This window comes from Bombina bombina, chromosome 3, assembly GCF_027579735.1.
Source record: "Bombina bombina isolate aBomBom1 chromosome 3, aBomBom1.pri, whole genome shotgun sequence".
In the NCBI taxonomy this organism is placed as follows: domain Eukaryota; kingdom Metazoa; phylum Chordata; class Amphibia; order Anura; family Bombinatoridae; genus Bombina; species Bombina bombina.
The window spans coordinates 1,294,931,834-1,294,940,031 of NC_069501.1; positions in this window are offsets into that span (position 1 = coordinate 1,294,931,834).

Here is an 8,198-nt window from a genome sequence, read left to right on the forward strand (position 1 = left end):
GGGGTTCCTTCCCAATGTGGCCCTTAGAGGCGGTGACTCGTAGCCAATGCTTGGCGATCTTAATCCTGCATGGTGTTCCCCCGGCGGCCGCTCTCCTTTTCTCAATGTCTCCCCAGTGCAAGCAAGACTGAAGGCAGCAGTTGGTGATTCTCTCCGGGAGCTGGTGAAGCCGGAGTGATGGGGGAGGGAAGCCACTCTACTTTCTTATACTCTCCATTGTAGTTGGTAATAAATGGTACTGATATATTTTGTGTCTCTTTTAGTGTAGAGTCTCCGGTTTTGTCTTTATATTTGAGCAAGCTCTTCCTCTCTACTTCTTTTGTTCTAATATAGTTATCATTTATTAATTTCTCTTCATATCCTTTATCTCCAAATTTCTTAATAAGAATATTTGCTTGCTCTTCATAATCTAATATATTGGTACAGTTTTTCCTTATCCTTAGGAACTGTGCTTTGGGAATATTTTCTTTCCACCACGGTAGATGATAGCTTTCCGCGTGAATAAAATTATTTGAATCTACTTACTTAAAGTAAGTGTTTGTGCTGAAATTTTCAGAAGTTATCTCTATATCTAGATCTAAAAATGAGATTCTGCTGTTATTTATTTCATAAGTGAACTGTAAGCCTTTGTTATTTGTATTCATGGTCATAAAGAATTTAGTGAGTGTTTCTTCATCCCCCTTCCATATGATTAGGATATAATCGATGTACCGCTTATAGGTCACCAGATGTTGCACCAAGCTAATCGAACCTAGAAAGGTCGATTCCCAGTCTCCCATAAAGAGGTTGGCGTAGCTTGGTGCAAATCTGGTGCTCATAGCGGTACCTTTATTATGCACATACATTTATTGATTGAAAGAGAAGGTATTATTATCCAGAATAAATCTGATGCTTTCAGATTTATTTATTTGTAGGAAGTTAGAAACTGCTTTTATGCCCAAATCGTGTGCAATATTCGTGTACAACGATGTCACATCACATGTGGCCAATATTACATCACCTTCAATTTTTATATTCTCCAATAATTGTAGCACTTGGGTAGAGTCTTTTAGGTATGATGGCAGTTGTTTAACATATTTCTGGAGGTATCTATCAATATACTGGGACAGATTGGAGGTAAGTGAGTTTATACCTGAAATTATTGGGTGGCCTGGTGGATTCTCTAAATTTTTGTGCATTTTTGGTAGGAAATAAAAGATGGGGATTCTGGGGAATTCAGGATTAAGGAAGTTATACTCTTTAGTGCTAAGGATCCCCTTATTTCTAGCCGCCTCTAAATGCAATTTCAATAGTATATGGTCGGCTCTAGTAGGGTCCCTTTTTAGTTCTTTAAAGGTGGTATTATCCTTCAAGAGTCTATCCGCTTCTAATAAGTAGTAGTCCCTATCCATTATTACTACTCCACCTCCTTTATCAATGGGCTTAATTACAATGTCTTTGTGCTCTTAACTTTTTTAGGTCGTCATTTTCCGATTTTTTAAAATTAAGAGGCAACCTTTTATTAGTCTCACATTTTTCTATATCTCTAAGTACCAGTTTTTCAAATAATTCTACATTTTTCCCTTTATCTTGTGTGGGGTAGAATTTAGACTTAGGTTTCAATTCTGTGTGTACATATTTAGGGTCCTCCATATTATATGTGGGAGTATTAAATTCTATTGGATGTTTAAGAAAGTATCTCTTTAATGTTAGTTTTCTGATGAATTGGGTTACATTAATATGAGTTTAAAATTTATTCAGTTTGGAGGTGGGTGCGAAGGATAATTCAAGTCCTAAAACTTATTTCTTCCTCATTAAGATTAACTTTACTGATATTAAATATTCCTTGATTTATAGGCTCTACCATATCTCCCGTCTTTCTCTTGGTTTCTTTATTGTTTCTGCCCCTTGTTCCTTTCTTTCCTCTAGTACTCTTTTTCTTTGATTCATCAATGGGGCTAGTTGTAGTCTTTCTATAATATTCCCTCTTGAAGTTTTTGCCCTTGGACTGTCCCCTAAAAAATGTGTTCCTTGATGTGTGTAACGGTACCAACCGGATACCAAGGGTTAACACCAGGGAACAATGTCCTGCATAGGGAATCAGCAATTCACAACCCAGCAAGTTTTCAGGTTTTAAACAGAATGAATTTTATTAAGGCTCATATGCCCAGTATTTATGCAGGTCTGACCCCCCAGAAGGGGGGTTGAAAGAATGTTGTACATTAGATGGAAGGAACACGCCCTTTTACATGATACAATAGAATACCTTGCTCAAGCTGATAACAATTTAAACACAGACACACACTTGGCTTTCCTTATCATCTAGGGTCTGCTCTCTGAGGTTGATTAAACAATGGACTGTGTATCAATAACATTAATGACAGTGCACAATAGCTGAGGCTAAAGCTGAACACAGTTAACTCTTTCAGTGCTGACAGAAGGGTCTGTCACATCTACATAGCAAAATATACAGCCTATAGACAACCTTTCTTACGTTATAGTCCAGAAGTGGCTAGGTTTGCCACAATGCTCCCCCAGAACCAAGCCGGCATACACAGTCTGATCCCAACGGATCGGCTTGGGGATGTCCGGGGCAACAACTTTCGGCTCAAGTAAGCTACGGGGTGTTCTCCGCCATCTGCTCCAACTTGGCTCAGTACTGCCCCCACCCCAAACATGGAAGCGTCTCTTCCCGGAGGGACTGGGCTTGGGTAGTCACAGGGTTAACATCAGCGGGATCCATGGGAGCATAGGCAGAAACAAGGGGGGCCAAGTCATTTCCAAGGAGAACATCAGCAGGTAAGTCCTTCTTGACCCCCACATTCACAAGTCTAGCGCCCACTCCCCAATCCAAATGTACCCTGGCAACAGGTAGGCGGAACACAGTGCCCCCTGCTACCCTCACAGCCATAGTGTCTCCAGTGTGCTGTTGCTCAGACACCAAGTTCTCTTGAAGCAAGGTCATGGTAGCACCAGTATCCCGTAGACCACTGACCTCCTTCCCATTCACTTTAACCCGTTGCCGGTTATTCCGGTGGGCAGCTTGCACGGGGTCTGCTTCATGTAGGCTGCCCCAGCATTCTGGAGCCTCTACGTAGCGGGCCGCAGGCTGAGGATTATGTGGGATTCCGCCGGCGGGTCTTCTCCAGGACTGTGCTTGATTTGCTGCGTTTAGGGGACACTCTGGTCTTTTGTGCCCTAGTCGCTTACATCCAAAGCACCGAATAGGTTGTGAGTAGCCCCGCGAATTGAACCGGGCTCTCTGAGGGTAGTTCGTGGCCAGAGGCCGTGTGATATAGCGGTGCGCTGGGGGCTGGTAACTGGCCGCTGCTGGGGTGACTGGGGGTCTGTACTCCACTCTAGCAGTGGGCAATCGGTATACCGCTCCCCCTGCCCCTCGTACTGCCACGGATCCGCCCGTGTGTACTGTATCCGGCACCAAATGGGGAGCTATCAGGGTTAAAGTAGCTCCCGAATCCCGAAGTCCCTGGACCTCCTTCCCCTCTACGGTCCCCAGCTGGCGGGGATGTTGCCAGTTATCGGCGGCCCGGACCGACATCACCTCATGCAGAATTCCCAGGGGTTCCTCGGCTTGGGTGCTCAACACCTCATGAGCGGCTGGCTCCGTTTGGTAATGGTGAGCAGCCGCCCTTGGGGCCAGGTTCTGTCTGACCTGGTTCCAAGCTTGTCTGCTCCGATTTTGGGTGCACTCACGTGCCATATGTCCCCACTGCTTGCAGGTGTGGCATTGTATATTAGCCCGTCCGTTGTTAGGCTGTAGTCCATGGTGCCTCCTGGCATCAAAATGCTGGTCTGCTAATCTGGCTGCTTCGGTTAAGGTGAGGGGTTTTCGATCTCTCACCCATTCTTGGGCTTCTGGGGACAAGCCGTTAAAGAATTGCTCCAACAGCATCAGTTGTCGCAATTCTTCCATGGTGGTAGCTTGGCTGGCCTGTATCCACCCTTGAGATGCTTGATCCAGCTTGTGGGCCCACTCTGCATGTGAATCTCTTTCTGGCTTGCGCAGGCCTCTAAACTTGCGCCGGTATGCCTCTGAGGTAATGGCATATCTTTCCAAGATCGCTCTCTTCACTTTAGCGTAATCCTTGCTGTCCTCCCTGGGTACAGCGCGATACGCTTCCGCTGCCCTACCGGCTAGCTTGCCTGCTAGCACCGGCACCCATACGGACTGCTCCAAATCATGTAACTCGCACAGTCTCTCAAAATCCTGTAAATACCCATCAATCTCATCCTTCTCCTCACAAAACATTTTAAATGCATGGTATGGGATTTTGGGTCTTACTGGGTTGCTGAGTGCGTCCAAAATGGATTCTGCTCGGGAGGATGCATTCCGCGGACTGTGTGCCATCACGTACTCCTGCACATCTGCCATTACCACGGATAGCATATCCCGTGGTACAGGTTGGGGTAAAAATTCCAGCCTGGTCCTCATTTCCCTCTGGTATAGGGTCTCCTCCATGGCTGCTGGAGGCGTAGCGCTGCGAGCTCTGTCTCCCTCCATCAGCTCAGCAATTAATATAGCCTTGGGTTTGCTGCTGCCTATCTTTCCCCTGGCTTCTAGCAGTTCCTTTTACGTTTGTCTCTTTAGCTTAGAATAATCCATCTCCATTCACTTCGGTCCCTGGTACTCCTTCCATCTTAGTCAGTATTGTAGTAATCCCCCTCTTCCTGAGGTTACTGGCTTGTGTAGTTGCTCTTCTGGGCGATAAGGTTCATTCCGTCGCTTGCCACCAATTGTAACGGTACCAACCGGATACCAAGGGTTAACACCAGGGAACAATGTCCTGCATAGGGAATCAGCAATTCACAACCCAGCCAGTTTTCAGGTTTTAAACAGAATGAATTTTATTATGGCTCATATGCCCAGTATTTATGCAGGTCTGACCCCCCAGAAGGGGGGTTGAAAGAATGTTGTACATTAGATGGAGGGAACACGCCCTTTTACATGATACAATAGAATACCTTGCTCAAGCTGATAACAATTTAAACACACACACACACTTGGCTTTCCTTATCATCTAGGGTCTGCTCTCTGAGGTTGATTAAACAATGGACTGTGTATCAATAACATTAATGACAGTGCACAATAGCTGAGGCTAAAGCTGAACACAGTTAACTCTTTCAGTGCTGACAGAAGGGTCTGTCACATCTACATAGCACAATATACAGCCTATAGACAACCTTTCTTACGTTATAGTCCAGAAGTGGCTAGGTTTGCCACAATGTGTATCCCTTCTATCTTTAGATTGATCTTTTTCTTTTTCTTTTTGTGCTAATGGTTGAATTCTATTTCCTTAATGGAATTCTCCAGTTTTTTTCCTCTTTCTTATAGTTTGTATTATAGAATTTTTTTCAGTGGGGGCCCCTTCCGTGTATCTATCTTCTCTCCATCTGGAGGGGGGGTATCTGATGTGATGATTCATATATTCTCTCTCATACGGGGGGTAGTCTCTATACTGATTATTTCTAGAGTCTTGTCTTTTATAAGGTTCATCCTGCCATCTGTATTGATTATCATAGTAGTTTCTCTCCCTATAGATGTTGGGTGCATTATATATATTTCTAGAAGTATAGTCAACATGTTGTTGATATTTGTTTGGGTTCTTATAGGTGTTATACTTCTCATGGTTAGCTTGAGTTGCTTGCTTTACTTGTTTATTCGGGACTGGGATGTTGTTATCTAGCTCTAATGGAAGTGTATTTCTATTAGTGTTATTGCTAGTGTCATCAGTACTGGTTGTATAATCATCTTTGTCCCTTTTCATTTTTTCTTTTTTTTTCTTTGTAGTTCTATATTAGTCATTTTTAGTGTTCTTATTATCTCCACTTGTCTTTATTAAAAGTGCCTGAGTCCTTTCTATTCTCAAGGATCTCTCGAACCTCATTTATTCTTTTATATATCTCGGCCAGACTAATTGTTCTTGCTTTTTTGATAATTTCTATAAGTGTAAATGAGGCCTTTTCTAGAGTGGTGAACCATTCTTCTTCTAGGCTCTCGATTAGTTCAAATGTACACCTTTTTTCCCAATCTTAGACCCATTGGGACCATATTTTGGGCAATATATTTTTCTAGATAATTAATTTCTGTTTTTTGTTTCAATTCCTTTATCATTATTTTCTCTAATTCACTCATAAGTTCTTTTGTACCGATATTATTCCCCTGTATATTTTCTGGTTCAGTGGTAATTTCATCACTTTCTAGTTCAGATAGGATATTACTCCTAGTGGTGAAGAGATCGCTATGGGCACCAGATTTGCACAAAGCTATGCCAACCTCTTTATGGGAGACTGGGAATCAGACTTTCTAGGTTCGAGTTGCTTGGTGCAACATCTGTTGACCTATAAGCGGTACATCGATGATATCCTAATCATCTGGAAGGGGGATGAAGAAACACTCACTGAATTCTTCATGACCATGAATACAAATAACAAAGGCTTACAGTTTACTTATGAAATAAATAAAAGCAGAATCTCTTTTTTGGATCAAGATATAGAGATAACTTCTGAAAATTTCAGCACAAAAACTTACTTTAAGAAAGTAGATTCAAATAATTTTATTCACGCGGAAAGCTGTCATCTACCGTGGTGGAAAGAAAATATTCCCAAAGCACAGTTCCTAAGGATAAGGAAAAACTGTACCAATATATTAGATTAGAAAGAGCAAGCAAAAATTCTTATTAAGAAAATTTGGAGATAAAAGGATATGAAGAGAAATTAATAAACAATAACTATATTAGAACAAAAGAAGTAGAGAGGAAGAGTTTGCTCAAATATAAAGACAAAACCGGAGACTCTACACTAAAAGAGACACAAGATATATCAGTACCATTTATTACCAACTAGAATGGAGAGTATAAGAAAGTAGAGCGAATTTTTAAAAAGTACTGGCATATTATTAGAGAGGATCCTATTATCGGAGATAAAATCTCTATCAACCCAAAGTTCACCTATAAAAAACCTAAAGAGTTTGTTAGCGCCAAGCGAACTTAGAGCTAGCTCACAGTCAAAACAATGTGACCTTTTGGGAAATATAGTTAAAGGTTTTCTTCCCTGCCACTGCTGTAGGTCTTGTAACAATATACATCCACTCAAACAGGGAAAATCTATCGCATTAATGACACAATTAGATGTACAGATAAAGGTGTTATCTACCTAATACAATGTAGCTGTAAAAAGCAATACCTGGGAGAGACATCTAGAACCCTACGAGAGAGAATAAGAGAGCATTTATGTATAACTGAAAAAGGGAACAAAGACACACACCTATATAGACATTTTAGGGATTTCCATAAGAATAGATTAAAAGATTTTTCCTTCTGGGGTATAGGTAAAGTGAGACCAGAATGGAGGAGAGGTAACTTTGAAACAAAGTTGCTTAAAAAAGAAGCGGAACTCATATATAGTATGAGAACCCTACACCCCCTGGGTCTAAACTCTGACCTTGACGTAACGCCATTTATGTATGAATAAGGGATTTTATTTATTTTATTTGTTTATCTATCTTCTCCTTTTCTCTTGATATTTGGTCAATGTATGACATAAAATGTATTATAACTTTATGTATACCCTTGCCTTTGAAAACTAGGATAATATATACATTTTTGAACAATACATATGACTATGTACTGTACCTTTTATTAAGAGGATTAAGTATACCACCTTTAAAACCTGTACACCACCTTTAATAACTGTGTAGCATCACACCCTCAATAACTAACCAATGAGAGACAATGAACTCAATGAATTAAGAACTATGCTATACCACCTTTTTATAAACCGTACAGCCACACATCCTTACCAATTAACCAATGAGCGCTAAGGGGAGTACTATATGAGAAGCGCAAGAAATTGAGAACACATCTTGAAAAAGCCCCAAGTGAGGGGAGAAACGCGTTGATTGTGTCTCAAGTGATTTCGGATATCTGTCTATAGATATCATTTGCTACCTAGACTGTTGCCGCAAGGTCTGTTTTTTTAAATAGCCTTATGAAGTAAGGAGACCCAGACATCTACATATCGGACAGTCTAATTTGAAAGCCACCACTGAAAAGTAAGAGCCGACAATAAAATCAAACTACTCCGGAAAGAAGAAGGATAGTACAGATATCAGCTGTACACTCCTGGTATTAAGTGAGCTCCTAACGTAGGTGGACCCACTAAGTTAGTAAGAACTCACAGCAACGAAAACAGCTGTTGGA